General features: G+C 44.1%; 2 long non-coding RNA genes across 2 annotated transcripts in view; one reads left to right on the top strand and one right to left on the bottom strand.

The window, feature by feature from the left end:
• Positions 1–17: 17 nt before the first annotated feature.
• Positions 18–27,503, top strand: LOC309535198. Its single transcript, XR_014221101.1, has 3 exons — positions 18–199; positions 25,755–25,831; positions 27,393–27,503. It is a non-coding gene; the product is annotated as an uncharacterized lncRNA (long non-coding RNA).
• Positions 3,267–27,979, bottom strand: part of LOC309535210 — a 170,613-nt gene continuing 145,900 nt past the window's right edge. Inside the window, exons 3-4 of the long non-coding RNA XR_014221118.1 lie at positions 21,908–21,988; positions 3,267–3,379 (exon numbers count right to left, since the gene is read on the bottom strand). This is a non-coding gene — a long non-coding RNA (uncharacterized lncRNA). The remainder of the gene's footprint in view (positions 3,380–21,907; positions 21,989–27,979) is intronic.

Here is a 27,979-nt window from a genome sequence, read left to right as displayed (position 1 = left end):
AGAGCATGGTGCCAAGGTTGCAGGTTTGATCCCAGGTGCATATTCCTGCTTTGCAGTGGGTTGGGCTAGATGATCACCAGGGTTCTGAAATTCTGTGGTTTTGATTTAAAACAACAACAGCATCTGATGCCTTCACTATGTGAGTGAGATTTTTTCCTAACGCTTTCGAGAAATCGAAGGCTACCCAGCAATGTTAGAGGTTAATAATTGACATGCTAGCTTTGGATCTTAATATAAATGTTTCTGTGCCTGTACTAATGACCAAAGACTTCACCATACAACTGAATAATCATCACATTAATATATTTTTTTAAAAAATAAACCTTTGTAACTGGAACATTTCCTGGAACAAAACAGGATGTGTAGAGTACGTTTTCCTCATTGTGCCAAGTGCCCAGTACTGATTCATCGCCACAGATGTTCATTCTTTTTATATTTCATGTTTTTGTGGATGTACATCATACTAGTCAACTCCTCATAATAGTCAAAATCTTGATCGTTTGTGCCAATTTTGACCCAGCATTGTAGAACCACTTTGGCTGTGTACACCCTATAATTCTCAAGCACATTTGAAGCATGCTTTTTTCTGGGGGGACACAGAGGTACACATACCCCTAAACATTTTGTGAATCTGAGTCTGGACTCATTGTCAATATGAGTAGGAAAATGACAGTACCCCTAAACATTTTTAAAGAAAAAAAGCACTGCTCTTGTCCACTCAAAGAATTCTGGGCACTGTTAAGGGTTTCTGGGAATTGTAACTCTTGGGGGGGGGTGTGTGAACTACAGTGCTCAGAATTCTTTGAGGGGACAAAAACATGGGGTAGGGGGCTACTGAGGAGGCAGCAAATCCAGCCTCCAAGGAATGTATTGCCTGCTACTGCAGTGCACTCCTTGAAAGCCGAATCTGCTGCCCTTGTAGATTCTGCCACCTGAGGCAGTCACTTCACCTTGCCTTGGGGTCAGCCCTGCAAAGACACCCTGTGTCTTGAAAGCTTCATTCTTGCATCCTGCAGTAAGAATCCTAACAGCGTCGTCGTTTTTGGTTCGTTTTATTTTCTCCTGTTATTTTCCCCACCTTGGTGCAACATATGCGAGTGGATAAAATAATTTTTTAAATTTTTTAAAAAGAGACAAGATAAGGAGCAGATGGGACTGGGAATAAGCTTAGTATGGAGAAAGCAGGATTTGAAATGTGAGAAGGTAGTGGTCCTTAAATAAAGAACTTCACGTGAAAAATGTGTGCAATTGTAGTGGTTGCGTTGGTGGGAGCAAATTTTATAGATGCCATAACCCAGATTAATCAGTATCCTGGAGATATTAAGATGTTGTTCAAGCTTGGTTTGTTTTGTGCCATATAACATATGGAGGCATTTGGGAGAACTGGTCCGGAACAGAAGGAAGATCAATGATATGATAATTAATTTCGAGTGTAGGTGTGAGAGAATGCCTTGATTTATACCACCCAGATGGTGAGTACTGTATACATCCATTACTGGCAATGATAACTATACGCTGGGCTTGTAGAATGTTTTAGAGATTGAAGCGCTCCACGAAGGAAACCTTAAGTGTTGGTAAAAGGAATAGTGATGTCATGGCAGCATTGTACCAAAATGTCCCCCTTTCAAGTTAGCTCCTTTTCACTGAGTTGTCAACTAAATGGGGAGAGTCTTGCTCAGAGAATGGAGATGGGGTGGGAAGAGTCTTACCCAAATTTCTGCCCCAGTTAAGATAGCTTGCTTGGATTCACAGAATTTCCACTGATTTATACCTAAAACAGGAATCAATGCAAATTTGGAACATCCAACTCAGATTTGTATTTCTAAGGAGTTTAGAAGGAATTTACAATAACTGCATTCATAGAACCAGAATTAATGGTTGTAACCTGCAGTGTTGTTCCATTGCCCCAAGGCCTTCTTGCATTGATGTCAGGAATTGGCTGGATAAGGAAGAGTGGTGGGAGCCCTCTGCCCAGGAGCCCCCAAGAGAGGGATCCAACGATGGTGACTTAGGTCCCAGATCCTGGTGGTGAGACACCGAGGAGCAGCCTGGAGAAGGGAGGTGCTAGATACAAAGGGGGTTGAGTAATCAAGAAGGGTCAGGAGAAGGAGGGCCTTCCAGGACAGGGTTAGAGGCCGAGAGTTGAGTGCAATGTGAGCGCAGACAGTCCTAGTCCTGCTGGCTCTCCTACCCCACTGACAACCCACTCCAGAGAGTTCTGCATGTTGCTGAGCAACAGGAAAGCAAGATGGCATAAATGGTTCCCACGCCACCTTAGCCTTACAACTACTACTGAGACGTGCTAGTGTGATACATCGTGGTTCCTATGTGGATTCTCTATTCCGAAAATTACTGAGGCATCATGGGAAACAGGCATAGGATAGTCCATCCAAAGATGAAGATGAGACAGAATGAGACAACCTCCCATTGGCATAATCTTTGATTACTATGCCTATTTAATTTCTGGTGTAATAGGCATACATGCCACCTGTATAACATAAGTGCCTAACCTAAAGAAAGAATGGAGGAACAGGAGAGCACAAACATAAGGAAATAAAGAGTAGGATGGCTGGATGGGAGTGAAACAGGGTACAAACATATCAGGGACTAAGTGTAAAGGTAAAGGGACCCCTGACCATTACGTCCAGTTGTGGCTGACTCTGGGGTTGCGGCACTCATCTTGCTTTATTGGCCAAGGGAGCCGGCGTACAAGCTTCCGGGTCATGTGGCCAGCATGACTAAGCCTCTTCTGGCGAACCAGAGCAGGGCACGGAAACACCATTTACCTTCCTGCCAGACCGGTACCTATTTATCTACTTGCATTTTGACGTGCTTTTGAACTGCTAGGTTGGCAGGAGCAGGGACCGAGCAACGGGAGCTCACCCCGTCGCGGGTATTCGAACCACCGACCTGATCGGCAAGTCCTAGGCTCTGTGGTTTAACCTACAGTGCCACCTGCGTCCCTCGGACTAAATGTAGTTCTGCTCAACTTTGAAACACTTGGGGGAATCACTCATTTGGTTGCTCCCTGCCCTCCCCCCTATCCCAGGTTGTTTTATTGGTGCAGTCCAGGCATTAAAGATGGAGAACATCTGCATATCGTGGCAATTGGAATGAAGTGTTATACCCACTTAACAACAATTTACTGACTAACAAAGTCTATTAGGAATAATTTAGTATCAATGATAAGCTTTCTTCCCCCACTTTGGTAATTGTACCGGTGTTTAATTGTGCTGTAAATAAAACTGCATGGTTTGCTTCCCAAATAAATGCTGCAATAAGGTGCTTTAATTGAGCCAAGGTAGAAAAAAGAGTAGCCCGTTGCTTGAATGAACTGGAATCTAGGACGGAACAGTCCCTTTCCCCACAGAAAACAGGGCTGCAAATGAAAGGAAAGAGAGAACATGATTTAGAAGCAAATATCATTGGCTTTGCAGCTGTTGTCACTGACTGCTGCCAGCATTGCAGATTTTGCCAGTTGCGATTATAGTTGTGTGCATTTTTCTCTTTTGACTAAAGAGAGAACCTGGAGCCAACAATTTACAGTACTTACAAATAGGGAAAGAATGCCTACTCCAGCTGTGAATTTAAGCTCTAGCCTGGTAGACAAAGGCGACCAAAAACTGCGTGCAGGTGAGTGAATCAGGTTCCGTGCAGGAGATTGAGCACAGAAATGTGGCTCATGTCCTTCCTCTGCCAGCTCCTAACTGGGATTGTTAAAAAGAAGTTATAGGCTAGTCATTTTGGCGGCCTTATTTACAAGACTGACCTACTCCCATACCAATGTGCCTTTGTTTTGGTTTTTTTTTAATATTTATTAGAGTTTTACAAACAATAAAAAGTTACAGAATTAAGAATAAAAAATGGAACAGAATAACAATACTAAAAGAAAAAGAGATACAAAAGTACAAGAACAAAATACATAAAAAGTAAAAAGAAAGTTAAAAAACAAAAAAAGAATCAATATTTTCTTATCTTATATTTCATTTACTTGTTTCCTGACCTCCTCACACCCCCCCTTTTTGTATTCCAGTTCAAATATTTAATTCAGCAAATCCTTACCCTCTATCATTTACTTAATATCTTAACCTATTTATAACCATGTATTTCCAACCATTATCAATCCGTATTTACGGTACATATTCCTACTAATCTTTTTACCAATACCGCTTATTTTCAGTCCAACATCCCTTTAACATTCATTAATTTTACAGTGTTTCTGCAAATAGTCTTTAAATTTCTTCCAGTCTTCTTTCACCAACTCTTCTCCCTGGTGTCGGATTCTGCCAGTCATTTCTGCCAATTCCATACCAATCTGCCTTTGGAAGTTCTCCTTTATCCCCTGCCATCTGAGGTAAGATGGGTGGTGACCAGAGAGAAAGGCGTCTCAGTGGTACAGCCCCATCTGGGGAATTCCCTCCCCAGAGAAGGCTGCCTGGATGCCAACGTTGTTAGGCAAATATATTTGACTCTTCTGGGTTTTAAAACTGAGGCATTTTCTTGCTGCTGTGTTTTGTTCATTTTTGTTTGGACCCCTTGTATTGAGGTTTTTTTGTTTGTTGTTGTTGTTAGAATTTACGTGAACAGCCCAGGATGTGTATGTGTGTAATACACACTCAGAGAGAGAGAGTGAGTGCTTTAAAAATTAGGTATAATAAAGGGTTTTATCTGGGAACTACTAAACAGGGCCAGCGTTACCATTAGGCAGTCTGAAGCAGTTGCCTCAGGTGGCAGAATCTTGGTGGGATCCAGGAACAGCAGATTCTGCCACAGTGCCTACTGGTTGCTGCTGCATTGCCAAAGATGCCTGCCGCTTCTGAAGCATGTGGCCTTGGAGCCAATTTGGGAGGCCAAGGTGACTGCTTCACCAGTTCCTTCTGGCACTGAAGCAGCTGTTGTCATCACCTCCAAAATGGCATCAGTGCCTAGGTCTGTGGCCTACCCTTCTCTGCCTTCAGCGGCAGCTGGACCAGAAGCAGCCAAAAGACCAAGCCACATCTTCTTCAGTGCTCTCCTGGCTTTCGGCTCTCCTGATTGGTTCGCCACTGCCTCATGGCTCTTCTGATTGGTTCTTTATTCCCGGGCTTTCATTTCTCTTGTGCTCACTGCTCAACCAAGGAGGTACTTTTCACCACACTGAGAGGTACAGGTGTTTTGATGCTTGTGAAAAAAACCCTGCATTTACTCAGAAATAATCCAGCTGCTTGCAACTGGGGGTGTAGTGTTTTCTGGATTTATAGTTGGATGGTTTGTTCGTTTTTTATAAAACTGCCTTTACTCAGAAGTAAGCCCAGCTAATTACTCTGAAATGTGGTTCCAGGTATAAAAGTGCATAAGGTCAAAACCTGTCTTGGGGTATGTATAGACATGGATAGAATTGGGATGCAGGCCTCACCTCTGATCCCAAAGCACTTCTTATTGTTGTGGTTCTGGCTGCAGTTTGTATGTGTGCCCTTGGTTTGTGTGTGTGTGCTCAGTTCTGTCGAAATGACCAAAAATATTTGTTTTCCCTGGTTTAATGTATTCCACAGCCAGAGTAAGTGAGTACCGTATTTTTCGCTCCATAACACGCACCTGACCGTAACACGCACATCGTTTTTAGAGGAGGAAAACAGGGGGGGGGGGGAATTCTGAATGAAACAGTGGATGTATCATTTTTGTGCTTCATGCTGTGGCCACAGACATGTGATCTGATGGTGAATTTGGGGTGACCCAATGCAGAAATCCTGAGAATCCCTGTGGATTCATGCTTTGTAACCATGTTTTTGCACCATTGTGGCCCCAAGCAACAGTGGGTGCGTGATTTTTTTGGTGCAGGCTGTAGCCATGGACATGCTATGTGATCTGATGGTGAATTTGGGGTGACCCAATGCAAAGATCCTGAGGATCCATGTGGATCCATGCTTTGTAACTACATTTTAAGTGGGGAGGGAAGGAAAAACACAGAAGGGACAAGGAGCATAAGAATGCAGGAAAGGGATTTAACAGGAGGGAGGAAAGAAAGGCAAAAGTCCACCCACCCACCCAAGCCAGCCCTCTCTCTCTCTCCTCTCTCCCACCTGCATGTTTTCTGGCTGCCTGCGAGGAGCAGGGAGAGGAATTAGAAGGAAGGACGCTCTGCTTTCCCCTCTGCTTGCCTGGAGGGGAGGGGATTTGCCTGCTCTTTGTTCCGTTTGAGCAAACACAGCAACGAAACAGAGCAGGGAGGGCAGTAAGACCCTGAGGCAGAATGCAGGAAAGCAGCAACTTCCTCTTTTCAGGTTTCCCTTCTCCGACACGCGATTTGATTTTTGCCTAATTTTTGTTCCTGCGCTTGCCCTAGTCGGCTCCAGGGACCACACATTCGCTCAATAACACGCACAGACATTTCCCCTTCCTTTTTAGGAGAAAAAATCTGTGTGTTATAGAGAGAAAAATACGGTAACTATGTGCTTTGAACAGGCATGATGGGGGCAATTTAGCACCCGTTAAGTGTTTGATGTCCTAGTCAGGTCAAGTTATTTTTGTGTGATTCTTTTTCTGGCAGAGGAAGGCTCCAGAGTGGTGTGTATTGGAGTTGTTTTTAGAAGTCTGGTATTGCATCCCCCTCCCCCACCAGACAAAGCAAAATTTCTTCCACACCATCACTTTCACCAGAATGGGATGTCATTGCGTGGTTTGCCTCTGCTTCCAAAATGTCTTGGACCAACTCTGCTACCCAAACATTCTAAAATGGTTCAGTTTATTTTCAGTGGTACCTCAGGTTATAGATGCTTCAGGTTACAGACGCTTCAGGTTACAGACTTCACTAACCCAGAAATAGTACCTTGGGTTACGAACTTTGCTTCAGGATGAGAACAGAAATCGCATGGCGGTGGCGGGAGGCCCCATTAGCTGGTACCTCAGGTTAAAAACAGTTTCAGGTTAAGAATGGACCTCCAGAATGAATTAAGTTCTTAACCCGAGGTACCACTGTACTTTTCAATCAGCACAGGCAGCCGGACTTCAATTAAAACCAGACTGTGATTAGATAAAAAGGAAAGCTCAATCATCCAAAATAAATAAATAAGCACAAGGCTTTTAAAGTCTTCATAATAAACCATCTAAAAGTTAGCATTGTCAACAGCTGGGGAGGAAACTGGGGGACACCTGGGTTGACAGCAGTACATGTGAAAAGGATCAAAGGGTTTTATCAGTAAACCACAAGTTTAACAGTGAAAGCTTCCAGACTGCCTGTTTTCCAGTGGGAGGATTCAATCACATAGCAGTAGTCTCAAGTTGCACAATTATGGGTGATTGGGAGGTCTTGCTTGCACAACAAAACCACTTTCCCAAGACTTTGGGCGATAAGGAAAACGGTGGGAAAATGCACCGAAAAGTGTATGATAACCCTTGTGTTGATGCAATATCCTCTGAACTCCTCACAAACAAATCAGAATGAATGAAATAGCCAGAGGCGACTAATCTCCCTGAACAAAAGTTTATTCGTTTCTTGTGGGCATCCATCTGTCTGAAGAGACAATGGAGTGCACCTCCGGGGGGGGGGGGGTGAAGCCAAGCAGCTGCGTAACAGCACCAAAGCGACTTCCCTGGGGTGCAAGCCTGGGCAGTGTGTGTGGAGGTCCTGGCTTGCCCAGATGATAAGGTCCCCTGCCTCTGCTCCGGACCTCGCTGGTGATGGTCCAAAGGAAAGCAGAGCAATACATTTGGCACCAGCTTGGCTGCAGGAATTGCCAGAAGGATGTGGACAAGGTGGCCATCCAACTGGCTTAGGGATTCCACTTTGGATTTGTGTAGGCTTTACTCCTTAGCCTTTTCTTCTCCTGAAGCTATCCCACACAAGGCAGTGGAGGTTTAGAGTCAGAGTTTCCTTCTCCTAGATAGGCTACTCTCCCAAGTGGATGAGCCCTATCTGCCCCACACTTCCCTTTGAAGCATGAGCAGTAGCCACCTTCTTGACCCTTGGCCCCACAACTGATTTCATCTGCTCAATCCACTGGGAGCCTGTCTTCAAGGGTGTGAGACCCTAAGCTGTTTCTGGGGTGTGGACACATGCGGACAGCTTCTATACTTAGATACACACAAAAAATAAGTAAGTCTCTAAACAATGCACATTTCAAACCAATAGACAACATCATTGCAACCAATGGGCTCAAAATACAAGGGGCTGGGGGAAGAAATTCATATGTGATAGATTGTAAGACTCTCCTTGTTAGAGTTTTTTAAGCAGAGCATATCAAGGAGGGTTTTTAAGTGAAGTCTGGATGGCCACCTATCAAGGAAGCTGCAGAAGTAGATTTCTTGCATTGGCAGGGGGCTGACCTAGGTAACCTTTTCAGGGTCCCTTCTATCTATATCTATATCTATAATGTACGATTCTATCTACCTGGGAAGCTTGTTTCACAAAAGCAGAAGTTCCCAGAGTAGTTTAACAATCTATCTCTCTTCACAGGGAACTCTGGAAACTGTATCTCTGGGAGACTAATAGCAGCCTCCTAACAACTCTCAGCATCCTATAGTTTCCAGAATTCTTTGGGAGAAGCCATGACTGTTTAAAGTGGTACCATAGTTCTTGAAATGTATGGTGTGAATTAGGGGATGGCTGTAGCAGGTGCCAGACTGACAGACACCCCAAGTGTCCCTATTTCCCAGGGACACCCCTGATTTAGAGAAGCCGTCCCAGTTTCTGATTTATTCCCAGAATGTCCCGCTTTTCCTTAGGATGTCCCTATTTTCATTGGAGAAATGTTGGAGGGTATGGAGTTATCTGACCCCCAAGCCATGTGAAGGTAAACCTGTATAGGGAAGTTTGTTTTTTTTTTAAAAAAATGTTTAATTGTTTATGATGTTTTTAATATATGTTGGAAGCTGCCCAGAGTGGCTGGGGCAACCCAGTAAGATGTGTGGGGTATAAATAGTAAAATTATCATTATGGAATGGAATGTCCCTATTTTCATTGGAGAAATGTTTGAGGGTTTGGACTGATGCCAGACTGGCCAGTAAACAACACTTTGGTCCACATCTATGTCCGCTTTGAAAAGTGGCAAGGATGATGGTCAAGCAGCTGAACACAGGTACAGACAATTAGCATGCAGGTACAAAATAGTGTGCAAACACCACTACATGCTAAATGTGTGCACAGTTTGTGTACCTATGTACACAACAGCTGAACTGTACAAATCAAGAAGGATATACTCTTTCACATAAACACTTGTAAATGTATAGAGATATTTTGAACCTGTGTTCACTGCAAAGTGTGAGCAAGCCTCAGTTGTTTGCTATTAAAAGCCTTGTCTCTTTTCTTTAAAAATAGGCAGCTCATATCCTTGGGAAAATATTGCCACACTACAGTAATTTCAGTTTAGAATATTAATCTTTGCAATATTTCTACAGTGTGTGTGTGTGTAAAACAATTCCTTGCAACAGCTTTGAATGGTTTGGGGGCAAGGAACTCCAGTGGTAAACAAGCATCATACCCTGACACGAGCAAGGTAAGCCCAAGATTAAGAGATCTCTGACATTCAGATAATTATGGCTTGAGTTAAAGAACAATACCGCTCACTGCCGGCTGCCTACAGTGAATCCATCGATTGGGTTTCAGCTGTTTAGATTGTACTCTAATTTACACATTGAATTTCAAGAGCTATAATACATTACAACCAATGCGAGACAGAAGAATCATTAAACTGACCAGATTAATAACCCTCTCCTATGTGGCAAAGGAAGGTAATTGTGTGGTTCCCCTGCCCTAACACAGCTGATATTGAAACCAATGGTGCATCGTAGAAATGGCTTGCTATCCTTCATTTAAGTATAAGCAGTGAAATAAACAAACTGGATTATTTATTAAATAGTTCAAGATTCATAGACTAGCCTATCACTCTACTGGTAGTGAGTGTGTTGTTCTGAGGCACCTATGCGCCTTTTCCATGGGCAAAAACATTGCTTTGTGTTCCCAGTTCCCCAGACAACTGGGAAATTCAGAGTAACCGTTATTTCTTTTGAGAAAGCAACCCTCCTGAGAAATTTCACTAATCTTATTGAAATTCATAGATCCTTGAAATTTGCAGGTGTTTTGCCTGTTCAGCTGTTACCATGTGTCCTTGCCTACCTACACATAGCCTCAGGTTCTGCAATGGGTCAGTGAGTTTGGCTGTTAACCACAAGGTTGGTTTGTTTGACCCACTCACACAGGGATAGCTGTGGGCAGTATTCCTGCATTGCAAGGGGTTTGACAAATGACCCTCAGGGTCCCTTTCAATTCTACAATTCTATGATTCTATGGAGGGATGCGGGTGGCGCTGTGGGTTAAACCACAGAGCCTAGGACTTGCTGATCAGAAGGTCGGCAGTTCGAATCCCCGTGGTGGGGTGAGCTCCCGTTGCTCGATCCCTGCTCCTGCCAACCCATCAGTTTGAAAGCACGTCAAAGTGCAAGTAGATAAATAGGTACCGCTCTGGCGGGAAGGTAAATGGCGTTTCCGTGCACTGCTCTGCTTCGCCAGAAGCAGCTTAGACATGCTGGCCACATGACCCGGAAGCTGTACGCCAGCTCACTTGGCCAAGAAAACGAGATGAGCGCCACAACCCCAGAGTCGGTCATGACTGGACCTAATGGTCAGGGATCCCTTTACCTTTACCTTTTATGATTCTATGTGTACAGTCAAGGAATACACACCAGGTGATTCAACAAAATTCACAGTCTGCCATGGCAAAAGTCGTTTTCTTAGAGGGAAAATTAGCAACAAGACAGTAAGTTTTGGCATAGGATTACAAAAATAGAGTAAGGTCCCACAATATATTTAAAGCAGTATCACACCACTTTAAGCAGTCATGGCTTCCCCAAAGAATCCTGTATTTTGTTAGGGCTGCTCAGAGTTGTTAGGAGACCTCTATTGCTCAGGCAGGCGCATTATGTGACCCACGAGTGCAGCAAAATAATCAGGCTGTACAATAGTGACGGAATAAAACCAGGCCAAATCTTTGTTGGCAGCAGCAGGCAGGACAAGGGTTGGCATGGCATTGGGTCCCAGGATCAGTTCATCATTCCACAAGCCCCATGTTGATGGAATGGATCTGCTGGGTTTGGGCCACTCCAAACCAGTGCCATGGGAGCCGGCTAGTGTTGAACCTTACCGTGGTACAAGCCAACCAAGCAAGGCCTCACTGGATGACCAGGGTAAGGTAAAGGTAAAGGTACCCCTGCCCATACAGGCCAGTCGTGTCCGACTCTGGGGTTGCACGCCCATCTCGCTTAAGAGGCCGGGGGCCAGCGCTGTCCGAGGACACTTCCGGGTCACGTGGCCAGCGTGACAAACTGCATCTGGCGAGCCAGCGCAGCACACGGAAACGCCGTTTACCTTCCTGCTAGTAAGCGGTCCCTATTTATCTACTTGCACCCGGGGGTGCTTTTGAACTCCTAGGTTGGCAGGCACTGGGACCGAGCAACGGGAATGCACCCTGCCGCGGGGATTCGAACAGCCGACCTGACGATCGGCAAGTCCTAGGCGCTGTGGTTTTACCCACAGCGCCACCCGCGTCCCACAGCGCCACCCGTGACCAGGGTACAGATTCCAAACAGGCAGATTCCGAACCCACGCTTGGGTTTGCCATGGTCATTCCTCCCCTCAGACTCCTTATGGGCTCCCTCATATTATGTTGATCCTGACCAATGCCATTTCTGCTCTCATACAAACCATGTTCTTCCGCCTAACAAAGGAAGGCCGTAATTTCACTGACAGAAAGGCAAAAAACACCCCAACCAAGTGCCAATCAGGTTGAGAGAGAAAAATACATTTCCGGCTCTGTCAACCAGCGACCCAAAACTGCTCAGTGAAGGTTCTAACCCGACAGTGGGCAGGCAGGAAACTCTCAAATCAAAATGGCTGTGAGCACCAGGAGAAGCAGCCTTATATAGGCTTCCCCGTCCTCTCTGCAGCAAGGGCTCATGGGATAGCTTTTTCCCATGAGCCCATCACAGAGAGAGGATTCTGGGCAAAACCTTGCCCAGTATTTTGCTGCAATATATGAGCCACAGTACCACTGGTCAAAGTCGTCCCGTGCTCATTGAGAACAGAACGGGACTTCCCCTCATGCAGCTACAATTACCAGGGTGTCCTGAGAAAAGGGATTGATTGCCAAACCACTCTGAAGACTGTAGCTCAGTTGTCTCCCCACTCCTCCATGTGTTTCATAGCTCTCCCACTGTCAGTTGTTCACATCAACATGGCTTCAATCATTTCCGTTTGTGTACACACCAGGAACCAACTGGTGTGAAGCTGGTTTGAGAAACCATGCATTCTGTAACAAAGTACAGAAACATATGCATTTTGGATAATGCCACATGAACTTGGGATGAAAAACCCAGCACTTGGAATTCAGTGTAAGAGTGTGGACACAGCCAGAGTGCCAGTAACAATTTACATGTGTTCCAGGTGGTTCCCCCAACCTGGCAGTTTACAGGGCTAAACCTGCTTACTTTCAGAAGTAAAATTAGATCACATGCCAAACCACATTCCCACAGCCATTCTCTGCCTAAGTTTCCCAATTTCTGGGAATGATCACTCCCTATCAGTAGCAATAAACTTTGTTATAGGCACATGTCTGTCTCAAGATACAATAGAGTGCTCCTCCGGGGGTGAAGCCAAACCACAGCGTTAGCAGCACTGAAGTGACTTCCCTGGGGAGGATGCCTGGACAGTGTGTATGGAGGTCCTGGGCTGCACAGATGTCAAGACCCTCCTCTTGGCTTCTCTGATGTGGTCCAAAGGAAAGCAGAGCAATACATCTGGCATAAGCTTGCCTGCAGGAGTTACCAGAAGGAGACATACAAGATGCCACCCAATCATCTTATGGACCATAGCTGTCAACGTTTTCCTTTTTTTAAGGGAAATTCCCTAATTCCGAATATGATTCCTCGTGTTACGGTAAAATCTGGGTGCAAGACTGCTCTGCCACCCAGCTCGTCAGACTAGGTCCGCGGGTCCCTGCGGAGGAAAATGAGCTCAGCCGGAGACAGGAGCAAACTGCAGAAGATCCAAGTTTATTGCGCAACAGGTTCAAGGCGAGATTGAACAGCGAGAAAGGGGTGACATGAACTTTTGAAATTTCCCTCCATATCCCAGAATACAGTGCAAAATACATCCCAGTTACATCATGAATACATTAAGGAGAGGTTGGGTTACACAGATTACATCACGAATACATTAGGAATAGGTTGGGTTACACCGGATTAACATATGGAGGAGGGAGGGGGGAATATGCAGAGCTGGAGATATGCGCAGATAAGCACATCCTGAGAAGACAATGGTCCATGTATGCATAGTCTGTCACCTGGCATCGCCCGGAGGAAGGGCTTGGCAGAGCGATTTGACCGGATTAGGGTCTTGACACCTTGCTTGAGGGGTTATGGAGGACAGGGGAGGTGTCATGGGGTCCTAGAGAAATTGAGCAAATTGGTACGTTGATTTTCTATGAATTTTATAGATTTTAGTCCCTTTTGACATTGACAATTGGAAATAAATGGATATATTGTAGCGAAGAAGGAGGTGAAGAAGACATGCCCCCCCTTCCGTATCACTCGCAAGGAAAGGGAAAAGCCCCCCCCCAATTTTTAAATTCATTTTATAACATAACTAAACAACACAAACAGAAAAACAAACAATACAAACAAATTCTTGTCTTATCCTTATTTTTTCTAAACATTGTTAGGTGGGCTTCCCCAAGTCCCCCCTATCTGATTTTCATTTTACCTCATCTTTAGCAGTTTACATCTATCATAATTTTTAGGAAAAGGGAAAAGTTGACAGCTATGTTATGGACTCCACTCTAGATTTGTGTAGGGTATATTCTCGAGTCTTAAACTTTTTTCCTTAAACTTTTCTTAAACATGGGGAAAAAAGCACCCACATCTGCAGGAGTCCCATACATGGTATCTCCAAAATCTTCCAGACATCTTCCCCTTCTGTCTAGCTCAGCCACAGAGTTTTAATCTTGCTGAATTCAAGGCACAGCTTCCCTTCCCACCTATCTACAAGTGATCCTTGAGTTCCCTTCTTGATAGCTGACAAGACAAAACAAGGCACCCTGGTGACAGTGACAAAAGAGTGACAGACAGACAGCACGGCAGAGCAATTAGGTAGCTGATAAGAGAGAATAAATAAATACTATTGTTGACAAATAGCTGACATAAAAAGGCCAATACATGATACATGATAAGATAGAGCTCAAATAGTAGAATAGAGGCAATTCCCTTCTGGATCACTTGATGGAAGCAGGAACCTGCAGAGATCCCCAGGTAAGATTTGCAAATAGCTGCAACTGCAAAGGGAACTGCCAGCTCTTTGTTAGAGAGAAAGGAACTTCAGCTGCACACAGTGTCATGGGAGGCTTGAGGAAACAATCATGCAAATTTAGCAGGACCAAATAAATTGGGCCAATATTTATTTTATTTTTTAAAAAATTCCAATACAGTCATACCTCATGTTACGTTTGCTTCAGGTTGAGCGTTTTCAGGTTGTGTCCCTTGGTGACCCGGAAGTACCAGAAAAGGTTACTTCCGGGTTTCGCCGCTAGCGCATGGACAGACGCGCAAAATGACGTCACGTGCATGTGCAGAAGCGGCGAATTGCGACCCCCACACACGCAGATGCGGGTTGCATTCTGCTCATGTTGCAAACAGGCCTCCGGAATGGATCCCATTTGCAACCAGAGGTACCACTGTATATATATGAATCAGAGCATGTGGAAGCTGGGAAGACTTCCCTCTACCTCATGACCTTGATCCAGGAGCTATTCTTAGTAAAAGTAGACGGTGTGAAGTGAGCATCTAGATCAAGGGAAGTAATAGTGCCACTGTATTCTGCTCTGGTCAGACCTCACCTGGAGTACTGTGTCCAGTTCTGGGCACCACAGTTCAAGAAGGACACTGACAAACTGGAACGTGTCCAGAGGAGGGCAACCAAAATGGTCAAAGGCCTGGAAACGATGCCTTATGAGGAACGGCTAAGGGAGCTGGGCATGTTTAGCCTGGAGAAGAGGAGGTTAAGGGGTGATATGATAGCCATGTTCAAATATATAAAAGGATGTCACATAGAGGAGGGAGAAAGGTTGTTTTCTGCTGCTCCAGAGAAGCGGACACGGAGCAATGGATCCAAACTACAAGAAAGAAGATTCCACCTAAACATTAGGAAGAACTTCCTGACACTAAGAGCTGTTTGACAGTGGAATTTGCTGCCAAGGAGTGTGGTGGAGTCTCCTACTTTGGAGGTCTTTAAGCAGAGGCTTGACAACCATATGTCAGGAGTGCTCTGATGGTGTTTCCTGCTTGGCAGGGGGTTGGACTCGATGGCCCTTGTGGTCTCTTCCAACTCTATGATTCTATGATTCTATGATCCAATCATGGCTATCCTGTGCCAACTCTTGATTAGCCTGAACCAGACTTTACAAGATTTTCTAGCAAAGCTGCTGCTATGCTCTGGAATTAACTGCACTCTGCATTCATTCACCCCTTCATTGATGCCATCAAAATTATAATTAATAGGTGCTGTATTTCCGTGCGGAATACTGGTCTAAATGGAGCATTCACACAGGCTGACCCCACACTGCAGATATTTCACCACTGCTATTTCTTTTTCTTCCTCTTTTTAAAGGACAACTCTCCCACTCTAAAAATTTATCACATTCTTTGTAATTGCTTAGCTTCAACGAGAGGAGAATTGTATTTCTATGCTCCAGCAATAATATTATTTGCAGGAGGATTATATAAGCCATAAGTCTTTGTCAAAACCAATTACTGGAATTTTCAAGAAGCACTCCTAACTACTAGAGAAACTTCTGAAGCAAATGGAGGCACTAGATCCGTGCTATTTAAAATTACCCTGTTGGGCTTCAGCCAATATTCAGGTAGTATGAGGACAATGGCACCACATAGGGATGAATGTTCTGCTTCCCTGGCTGGTTTCCCAACAGCCTGAAGAAATAGAGCCATTAATCTTCTTATTTAATTTTACAGGTGTCACCTATATCTAAGTTTCTGAGAATTATTTTCACCTGTTTTCCCTTCAAGAGAACAGGAACGGGAGATTTGGATGCAGAGTACGAGACTGCCAAAGCAATTTTTGTTTGAGGTATTGCGTTTCAGGACGCTTTACCAAGATTGGAAGAATTATTTTTCCTTCACAAATGGAAATCATGTGATTATGTACAAAATATACTTGCAGGATAGAGGTGGAAGAAAAAGCTTCCCCTCTCCCCTTACTACTTCTTTATGAGCTCTCTAGGACTGATAGATAGAAGATTACCTAATAATACAATAATGAACAATACAATAATAAATAATATAGCTCCAAAGAAGCAACATTGGAAAGTAAGTCGGTACAGAGGTGGCAGCTGCCATTTACTAAATCAAACTATTGATCCACCTGTCATAGGAGAGTTTTAGGTAAGGGTTCCTCCCAGACCTACCTGGACACACCAAGGATTGAATCTGGACCATTTGAATATAGAACAGGTAAGCTAATGGAAACAGCATTTCATTTTTAGTATGGCCAACAGCTAGATAATAGCATGATTGTATCTCCTGTTGGTTTATGTCAACAGGGAATTTTGAGTATGTTAGGAAATTTCATCCTTCATACGCACTGAAAAACAAGCAAACCCAGAACTAAAATAAGAATGTTGTTACATACTCCGCTTATGCTCATGAGAGGACTGGAAAGAACTCCTTTCAATTGAATCCTCTTTCCATTGCAATACCAGCTCCAGGAGACCCTCAGGCAAGACACACCCAGAACTCTCAAAATGTGAGGAACTGGACCTCTGCTCAGGTGCCCCCACCCACTCTAAGCAGTGCAGGATTTTGAAATATACTCTGAGTCGAGAGTGGATTTCATGCTCTTTATTCAGCTCATAGTGGTGAGGAGGAATGGAAGTTCCCCAACAGTATCTGCTTTGTATACATTATTTACACAATGGGCTGCACGTGATTGGCTAATTCCAGGATTCTCCTGTAGGCCAATCAGGTTGTGGATTCACTTCCATCTGGAGCTGGATTGGGTGGCTCTGTGGACCAATCATACTGCTGCATTGTTCTAGGACCAATCAAACTGCTGCATTCCGAAACCTATTGTTCTAGGACCAATCATCCTGCTGCATTTTGGATCCTATTGTTCTATGACCAATCAGACTGCTGCATTCAACTCAGTACATAACAGATTTAGAGCGTTGCGGGAGGCTTCCCTGAACAGGAGCTGAGGGGGTACAAAATAACAATAATTTAAAAGCCTATATTTATAAGGGTACCTACTCCAAATTGGGAGGGTTGCCAAACTTTGTCCTCGCTCAGGGTGCCATAGTACCAAAGCCCATTCCTGCCTCTATGGGCCCTGCACTGTCAGGGCAGGACAGGCCAGCAAGCATGCCACATCATCTGCTGCCCCCTGTCTTCTCCTGCCACCCCATGCTGAGTGTCCAAGCAAGTAAAACGGTATGTGGTGGCAGCTACTGCTGCTTTTCCATCTAGTACAGGCTTTCTCAACCTGTGGGTCCCCAGATGTTGTTGAACTACAGCTCCCGTCACCCCTAGCTAGCAAGGCCAGAGCTCAAGGATGATGGGAGTTGTAGTCCAACAACATCTGGGGACCCACAGGTTGAGAACTGCTGATCTAGTAGATAGGACAACAGCCAGAGCTGCATGTGAGCGAAATTGGAAGCAGCATGGAAGCTGGAGACACGGGGGACATGGTTTCTCTGCCCTAGAGGTCAGGGCTCCCCTCAATCGAGAAGCAAGATTTGTGGGGTGTTAACACGGTGAGCCATTCCATCTTACATTCAAGCTGTATACTTGTGGAAATAAAACCATATATCCTGAAGACACCACAGTCTCTCCAAGGAAACCTAATCCTAAATGCAGACACCCCTGTAGCCTCTCACCATGTGGAGATTGGGGTGGCATGTAACGGTACAGTGGTACCTTGGGTTACATATGCTTCAGGTTACATACGCTTCAGGTTACAGACTCCGCTAACCCAGAAATAGTACCTCGGGTTAAGAACTTTGCATCAGGATGAGAACAGAAATCGTGCAGCGATGGCGCAGCAGCAGCAGCAGGAGGCCCCATTAGCTAAAGTGGTGCTTCAGGTTAAGAACAGTTTCAGGTTAAGAAGAGACTTCCAGAACGAATTAAGTACTTAACCCGAGGTACGACTGTACATCCACAGTGAAGGCCTCTGTTTTTAAGCATAGATGAAGTCTAAGAAGGGTGTTGGCTAATCCTTCATTTTCCTTTTCTCCACAGGTCAAAGGTATTATTAGATAAGGGGCCCGATGACTGTAGCTTGACTAACTCTACTGCCATTTCAACATCCCTTTATTAAGGCATCCTTCTATTTCCTTGCACATCTTCTTCAGCGAAATTGTCCCAACTTGAGCATCCCGTAAACTAAGCCTTGATATTTAATAAATACTTGCTGCAATTTTCACTTTATATGTGAAATGGCTTGTTTGAATATCTCAAATGCGGAGATATATAATATTAGCATACTGTATCTGAACGAGCCACTTTTCTCTGCACCTAAAATTGTCCAGAGTAATGGTAAAAAGTAATTCTGAAGGTTATATTAAGTATAATGGGATGCAATCAGAGCACAACCACAAATCTTCTGAAGTTGTTATAAACTGTGGTGCAAAGCACTTCCTCGCCAACAGTTTGCTGAGCATTTCAATGAGGCTCAAGAGCCCAAGCTATCTATTTCAATTCCATTCCATACCCGGCAAATCTTATCATGCTGCAATACACACTACCAAAATTCAGATCTGAAAAAAGGAAAGAATCTGGCACTTAAAAATATAGGTGCTCCCCAGATACCTGCACCAATAAAAATCCAATTGTAAAATAAATACACAGCTATTCCTATTTACCTTTCTCCTTTCTCCTTGTCTCTTGTAAACAAAACCCCTCTGTCCCTATTTTGCCATTGGGGGAGTTGTCAGGGATGCCTTTTGAACATTTTGTTAGTGTGTTCACATGCACACTAGAATGATTCTGGGGTCTGGTCCCTTCTTCAGGCCTCTAAAAATAAAGAAATCTTTTCACAAGAAGAAGCTGCTCAAGAGAGCCAGTCTCCATCTCCTCAGGTTGCACATGTTAACAGCAAAGAGTACAGTACAGTGGTGCCCCACAAGACGAATGCCTCGCAAGAAGGAAAACTCGCTAGACGAAAGAGTTTTCTGTTTTGGAGGTGCTTCGCAAAGCGAATTTCCTATGGGCTTGCTTCGCAAGACGACAATGTCTTGCGAGTTCCTGCTGGTTTTTTCCCCTCCCCCCCTTTTCTAAGCCGCTAAGCCGCTTATCAGCTGATCCGATCAGCAGATAAGCCGCTAAAAGCCGCTAAAAGCGCTAATCCGTCAATGGGCTTGCTTCGCAAGACGAAAAAACGGTTAGACGAAGAGAATCACAGAACGGATTCTTTTCGTCTTGCGAGGCACCACTGTACTTTGCTGTGGATTTAGCCCACACATATTGCCCAAGGAATATGATTGGTCTCCTTGAGGCTGTTCTTAGTAGCAGGCAGTTCAGACTTCCGCATGGGTCCCCAGGGGGTGGGGCCAAGAGCGTGGTGGCCAATGCTGGGGTGAAGCCAGTTGACCACGACTGCTGGCTGCATAGAAGCAGCTGCTCATGCCTAGTCCGATGCAGTCGAGATGTCTACTCCACACCAATGCATGAGTGTTCACATGTAGGAGCATAGCCAGCAGTGCATCCCTGCTTTGTGATAACTGTACAGCACATCCTTCATGCCACTCCCAATGAAGGGGCTAACCCCTCCTTCAATAGAGGCATGGATTCTCCTTGTTCCAACCCCAAGGTTAGAATTTACCATAAAGGTAAGGCACCCTCTAGGGCAGCCTTTCTCAACCTTGAGTCCCCAGATGTTTTTGGCCTACAACTCCTATCATCCCTGACCACTGGTCCTGTGAGCTAGGGATCATGGGAGTTGTAGGCCAAAAACATCTGGGGACCCAAGGTTGAGAACCACTGCTCTAGGGTTATTCTTTACAGCAGTGCTCTAGGGTTATTCTTTCCATCAGGCGTGTGCAACACTTGGCGTTTTCATTCATGGGCAGCAATGGTGGCTGGTGCCCATTTGGGTCTGGTGGGGTGAAAAGCAGACAACACAAGGAGGGGCCAGAACCATCTATCTAATGCTCACTCTTACCCATATCCTCCTCCCTGCTGAATTCTACAAGGGGTAACACTAAGACGTGTATCTGAAGAAGTGTGCATGCACACAAAAGCTCATACCAAGAACAAACTTAGGTAAAAGGTAAAGGTACCCCTGCCCGTACAGGCCAGTCTTGACAGACTCTAGGGTTGTGCGCTCATCTTACTCTAGAGGCCGGGAGCCAGCGCTGTCCGCAGACACTTCCGGGTCACATGGCCAGCATGACGAAGCTGCTCTGGCGAGCCAGAGCCGCACACAGAAACGCTGTTTACCTTCCCACTAGTAAGCGGTCCCTATTTATGTACCGTATTTTTTGCACCATAACACTCACTTTTTTCCTCCTAGAAAGTAAGGGGAAATGTCTGTGCGTGTTATGGAGCAAATGCCTGCGGGTGGCGGGGGGGGGGATCTGCTGCAGTCGTGAGCAGAGGATCCATGGTTCCCCTTCCTTCCCTCCTCCGTGGTTACAAAGCATGGATCCACATGGATCCTCAGGATTTTTGCATTGGGCTACTCCAAACTCACTGTCAGATCACATTCTGTGGCCCCAGCATGAACCACAAAAATCATATATCCACTATTTCGTTTAGAATATTTTTTTTTCTTGTTTTCCTCCTCTAAAAACTACGTGCGTGTTATGGTTTGGTGCATGTTATAGAGTGAAAAATACGGTACTTGCACCCGGGGGTGCTTTCAAACTGCTAGGTTGGCAGGCGCTGGGACCGAGCAATGGGAGTGCACCCCACTGCGGGGAGTGCACCCCGATGCGATCGGCAAGTCCTAGGCGCTGAGGTTTTACCCACAGCTCCACCCGCGTCCCTAAGAACAAACTTAGTTGGTCTCTAAGGTACTACTGGAAGGAATTTTTTAATTTTGTTTCGACCATGGCAGACCAACACGGCTACCTACCTGTTACTAGAACTAAGACAAAGGAAGGGGAAGCTGATAGGCAGGGCCACCCCCTGGGCTGGATGTCAGCAAGAAGGCAATTACAGGTGGAGGGTTGGCTGAGGACAGACTGGGGTTGGTGGGACAGGGCTCCATTTATTCTAATGGACCAGCCCCTATGGATTTAGGAAGCAGGGCTTCTCATCCAGGTAGCTGCACTGTTTGTTGCTCCCACTTCTCCCAGCTCCAGTCGTGACTAATGGAAGCATAGGGTGATGTTAGCTTGTCCTCGCCACAGCCTTTAGGTGTCAATGCTGCTGCAATGGTTGCTAAGAGTCATGGGGATATGTCCCTCTTTTGGTGTTGTGCCATGTAACAAATGGTGAGGTAGAAACCGATTTGTTTGCCTCTACAGAACAAGATGGGACGCAGGTGGGGCTGTGGGTTAAACCACAGAGCCTAGGACTTGCCGATCAAAAGGTTAGCGGTTCGAATCCCTGTGACGGGGTGAGCTCCCGCTGCTCCTGCCCACCTAGCAGTTTGAAAGCACGTCAAAGTGCAAGTAGATAAATAGGCACCGCTCCGGCAGGAAGGTAAACACCATTTCCGTGCGCTGCTCTGGTTCGCCAGAAGCGGCTTAGTCATGCTGGCCATATGACCCGGAAACTGTACATCGGCTCCCTCGGCCAATAAAGTGAGATGAGCACCGCAATCCCAGAGTCGGTCACGACTGGACCTAATGATCAGGGGTCCCTTTACCTTACAGAACAAGATTATAATCAGTGTCATTTTTATATAAAAAGAGGTGCTGGAACTCACCATGAACACCTCCCTCGGTCTCACAGAATGGCAATGACGCTCACCTGAGAGGTGCCGGAACTGAGTTCCAGAGAGTTCCATCTGAAAAAAAAAGCCCAGATTATAATTATTACTGCAATACTCTTAAATTATGTTACTGGAGCTAGAACTCTTTCCCCCTGCTGACACGAGAGTTGCCCTTCAATTGATCCAGTTCCAAAAGCAAGAAGATAGAACCAAAACAATGGCCCATTCTTCCTGAGAAAGAACACTTAATTTAACCCACCCTTACATCCAGTCTCCTGCCTGCTGGATGGCTGTGATAAATGTTTTTGCACAATATACACATTTGCTCAAATACGAAGAGTAACAAGGAAGCGATAAGGGGGTTTAAGATTAATGAAGTGTAATATAACCACTGCAAATTTAACTTGAACGCCAGAAGTGGAAAAATCCTGTTTTTAAGGCATATTACCCACTAGACTAGTTTGTCAAAGGAGGAAGGTTACAGAGGTGCCAACCACAATGTTCTCAGGATGACAAAATAAGACACTTAAGAGATTAGAAGAAATGATAAGCTTGTAATAACAGAACAGTCTGGATAGCCCAGGCAGTCTCTTCCAGACAGAAGATCTCTGACGGTGTGACACAAACTAAATATAGGCACACGGAGCCAAACTCTTTAGGAAGACAAAAGTGAGGGTGCTTGCAACCGAGATGGATTCAAGTCAATGGGAGTTCAGTCACCGACTTGAACAGGGAATGGATTACTTGACATAATAAATAGTTCCTTGGGTTTCTGTTCCAAAGAAAAATGTAGCAGAACACAAATCTCCTTGTGACAAATGAAATATAAATACCAGGGCCTTAAGAGAATTGGCAAATAATACAGGGTCAGTACTAGGATACCCTCCAACATTCCTCAGATGAAAAGAGGGACATTTCTCACTTCTCTACAAGTGACCCTCCTTGGTCCCCATTTTTTGTACCTCCCCAGAGTATTTCTTTTCAGAAGAAGGGGTGGGCCACCAGTACTACACTAATGGAACACAACACACACACCACCATCCTGAGAAAACCCCTTAATTCCATTTTTTTATTCAAAAAATCAAAACTCAATGCACTCCACTCCGCTCCCCCTTTCTTCCCACTCAGGGTGTGCCTGCCTCAGAGCTGGCACATTGTGCGAGGCTGGGCCGCAACAGTAGCAACCTCTCTTCCTCCTTGCCCACTCTCTAGCAGCTGCTACGAGCTGCCCAACGGAGGATGCTGGCAGCAGCAGCCATGGAGAAGCAACAGAATGCTCCATTACAACTGCCACTGCACAGGAGAAACATCAACTCACCTTCCTCTCCAAGTTTAGCAGAGGCACTAGTGGGGGAAATAGGGACATTCCAGGATCAAATCAGAAGCAGGGAAGACAAGTGTGGCAGGAAGTGTGGCAAAACTTTACCAGAAAAAATAACAAAGCAGACAACTGCTGTAGATGTGGAAGTAAAAATGCGAACTTAGTACATATGATGATTAACTGCCCAATGATAACATCATTTTGGTGTGAGGTGAGGATATATATAGCAAGAGTAATAAAAAGAAATTGTTATTTAGGGGATTTGAATTTAATTCTAAATTATATACTGGAAACGTGGGACATTACAAGGGGTCCAAAAAAATGGATGTATCGTGCCATATTAGAAGCAAAAAAACTTGTATTGATGAATTGGAAGAGCCGCAAAAAGATCCCATTGAGCACATGGATTGACAATATGGACAGACTAGTTACCTATGAATGAACTGCATATCGATGCAAATTAAGAATGGATAAATATGAAGAAATCTGGAAGGAATACTTAAGCGATAAGGCGGACAGTGGTGGGAAGTAGGGGGAGGAGAGGTGGGGAAATATTGTTAAAAAGGTGTAAGTATAGGTATATCAGTACTCAAATCTGAAGTGTTAAATTGTGTTATTAGTGTTATTGTGGTTTTTGTTGTATATGGTTTTTTTGTTGTTGTTTGTATTGAAAAAATGATTATTATTTTTTTTTAAAAAAAGGAAGATTCAAGGACAATCAATTTTATTTTTTGGGAATGATTCATGTTATTATGTACAGAAGCTGCATGGTTTTACATTTTCTGGATGTCTCATGATCATGTTATAAAGTAGTCGTGTTCTATGTTATAAATCAAGCACGACTAGGAGTTGCTTCTCTTTGTTTTCCAATACATTTCTTATCAATTAAAAAATTGGTGCAGTGTGAGCAAATTTTTATTCTGAAAGTGTGGCCCAGAGAAAAAAGTTTGAGAGCCACTGTTCTAAACTCTTGTGAGAACCTTAAATTTAATGCATTTTATTGTTCTCTGTGATGTTCTTGGATATTTATATTGTTGTAAGTTGCCCTTGTACTGGAGAAATGGTGGAAGAGAAATTTAAAAATATATAAATAAAATCTACCTTGGAAAAACGTGTGGCAGTGACTATGCCAGCATATTAGAAAATATGAAACTGCACAGGAGGGTTTTGCTGCTGCATTGTGCCAATAACTCACCTGTCAGCAGCCATTCCACGTGGTTGCAGCAGAGGGAGATGTGAGATAGAGGGAACTGAGATTAACAGCCACTAGCCCATTCTCCATCTGCAGAGAGAGGGCTGGGTAATCCTTGAATGGTGCTTTGTAAATAATAATAATATAACAACAACAACAACAACAACAAAAATGTTAAATATGTTGGCACTTATGCAGAGATCTACAGCTTACTGGCAATTATCATTTTTGCCGCACAGAAATGCATACACAGAGAGAATACTTTTTAAATGGAGGCAGTTCACACATATGGCTAAGAGTTATTCAGTGTTAATTGATCAAGCGAGGAGAGATCTCTCATCTCATATTGTAGAGGAGATGACAGTAGGTGCTAAAAATAAACGCTTCCTGCGATAGCAAAGCCACATATCTGGTCATTGCGTGACACCTCACTCAATGAATGCGCATGTGTGAACCAGCCCACCAAAAATACATTTTTTTTTTAACAATTTATTTATTTGTTTTCACATATTACATTACAATACAGATGTACCAAAGCAAACACCATTTCTTCCCCATCCCCCATACATTTACATTTATATTTCCTCAATCCATCATATTGTAGTTTTCGAATTGAATCAAAAACTACATTCTTAAGCTCACCAACATAGTTAAAGGTTTTGGTCCCGGTCCTGATCTATGAAAGCAGCGTTATCAGCAGGGCTTTTTTCAGTTGGGACTCACAGGAACTCAGTTCCAGCATCTCTCAGGTGGGCGCCATTGCCATTATAAGAGAATGAGGGAGGCGTTCACGGTGAGTCCCATCACCACGTTTTCTAGAAAATTAGCAGATTATCAGCATTATTGCGTAGCAAATGTCTTCTAGGACTCTAGCACCTCAGATGACTTTGAAAGGATCATTTCTTTCAATGCTCCTTCGTGAGAGGGAAAAAACTCTTCAGGAAGAAAACTAGCTCAGACACCTATTTCCTGATATCTGGTTTTCTATGTATGTTTTCAGAGAGAGAATTCTACCATGTCATCCCCACCTCTTAGTCTGAAATGGTAGAGTCCAGAACCAATGTTAACATATGACCAGCTGCTTATGTACATGTTGAAATTGTCACATTTACTTTACATAAAAGAAGTGTATTCTTATTTGTATTACTATTCATTTTTACATGAACGTGTTGTTGTTCATGGAGTGGAATGAACGTTTGACAGAGTACTTCCTCCTCCCCACACCTTCTAATTTAGAATACATGTAAAACATTTTAATTGTCCCCCCCCCCCATCTCCAGCTGCACCTCTGGCTGCTCTGTGACCAGCTAAACATTTTTGTCTTTCAGGTCAGCACTCACAGCTATAGATGAATGCCACTAAAGTTTTGCTTGCGCTTAAGGGAGAACAATGTGTGGCTAGGCAGGTGATCTTTTGATTTCGCTTCTAGAGCGAGATCAGTGCTGATGACAGAACAGATGGTCATCTTTGTTGCAGGGCAGGGGGGAAGAAAATTAAAATAACCAGATAGAATTGGGCAGATGTTTGCTTACATCCGTGTATAAATAGAACTAATCCTTATTGGTTAACTCTGCAATCTGGACTCTTGGGCGCAAGGGAAAGGTGATATAGTATACACAAGTAAAATACGCAGTGAGCAAGCCAAACCCATTTAAGATGGAACCTTTGAATATCTATTCCAAAGCAGAATATACAGAATATGGTGGGCTTATTCTAAACAGTATGGTCAGCATAACATTTCTTGAAGCAAGAAGAGCCGTTCTGCATTCTTGCAGTTTCTCTTTGTTCTGAGATTGTTTTATCTGTTTTGCTTTTCCTTGCCAGAGATTGCAGCACATGTGTGATGTATGCAAGTTTCTTCTGTTTTATAGTTTTCAGGTTTTTTTGATCAGCATTTCACATTGATCAGCCAGCTAGGTGGATGGCTCTTTCCCCATCCATCTCAGAGTTCCCTACAGCTTTTTCTGTGCATGATGGAATCTGCTACAAATTCTTTGTGATGTTCTCTCTCTAGGTTTAAAAAAAATCCAGATGTGTTCTTTCTATGAGTTTTCAACAGCTGCATCACTCCTGCTGCATTCAAAAAAAGCTGGAACACTGAACCAGACAGTGGTCCATAAGGTCCATATTTGGGGCAAGTTTGAGTCTGTTATCACTTCACTACTTAGGCTGTTGCAGTAGAAGAGGGAGAGGACACATCATCCTGGCATTAATACATCACAGTGACTTTAAAGCTCTCTGAGATTCCTTGGAAGCCTATCATTGGTTCCTCAATGAGAAGATCAGTGATGCCAGGAAGCTTCCTGAAAAGACAGCTTGCTCTTCATTACTGATGTCCCCGTAGTCCAGAGAAGAGGGTGCAATTGCTCTTAGGCTGTAATCCTGTTAGTGGGAGTTGGTTCTACTGAATTTACTTCTGTTCTGATTCAACATAATCATGATCACACTGTTAGTTGTTGTGGGTGGTGATGATGATCCAATAGACTTGACCAACGAACTGGCTAGGAACTTTAGCACAGGCTCCAGACGTCTCAGATATTTTATACAGGTAAATGTGGAGAGGATTCCCAGAAGGTAGACAGTTTGAAATCCCCCAGCTTGATAAAATGCTGCTGATCTTGTGACAGTTGCCAACAATTAGCAACCATTTTGTAGCTGCATATTGATTCTGCTCACAATATGTAGAACTCTGATCACCTGACCAAGTGATTTGTTTTAACCCCCCCCCCCCTTGACCAGTGGCTCATTGTCATGTGTTAGCATAAAACAGCCTCAATCTTCTCAATGAAAAATCATTCAAATGCTTTGGGGGTCATAGTGAATAATCCCTTACTCTTGAATGATGCAGCAATCACATTTATGGTTTGCAGACCCCGCAAGTGTCTCTATTTTCCAGGGACAGTCCTGGATTTACAGAAGCCGTCCTTGTTTCTGATTTGATCCTGGAATATCTCCCTTTTCCTTAGGACACCCCTATTTTCATCAGAGAAATGTTGGAGGGTATGGAGTTATGTGATCCCCAAGCCAAGGAAACAAGTAACTATACAACTTTTAGAAAACATCTGAAGGGAAGTTTTTTTTTTTAATGTTTGATGTTTTATTATGTTTTATGTATGTTGGAAGCCACCCAGAGTGCCTGGAGCAACCCAGTCAGATGGGCGGGGTATAAATAATAAAACGATGATGGTGGTGGTGGTGATGGAATAGGACATCCCTATTTTCATCAGAGAAATGTGGGAGGATATGGGTTTGTAAGACTGTGTGGCCAATGCACTAAATTACCCATGAGGCAGAATTTGTTTTTGCCACAAGGTGGCAATAACGATTAAAATATAAAGGCATTACCTGAAATAGATTCTATTTGCTTGATTAAGTATGACCCAAACATTGTGACCAGTCATATAAAGAACAGTACCTATCCAATTCTCTCTCTCTCTCTCTCATAGAATGACAAGTCAAGGACTATGGGGAATGATTTCCACTTTAGCATCCCCTGTAAGGGGTGCCTTTATCCTGTTTAGGACAAACACAATGATAAACTTACAATGCTGAT

This window comes from Podarcis vaucheri, assembly GCF_965113315.1.
Source record: "Podarcis vaucheri genome assembly, chromosome: 6".
Lineage (NCBI taxonomy): Eukaryota > Metazoa > Chordata > Lepidosauria > Squamata > Lacertidae > Podarcis > Podarcis vaucheri.
Note: the sequence above shows the minus strand (reverse complement) of the source record. Positions and strands in the feature narration are given on the sequence as shown.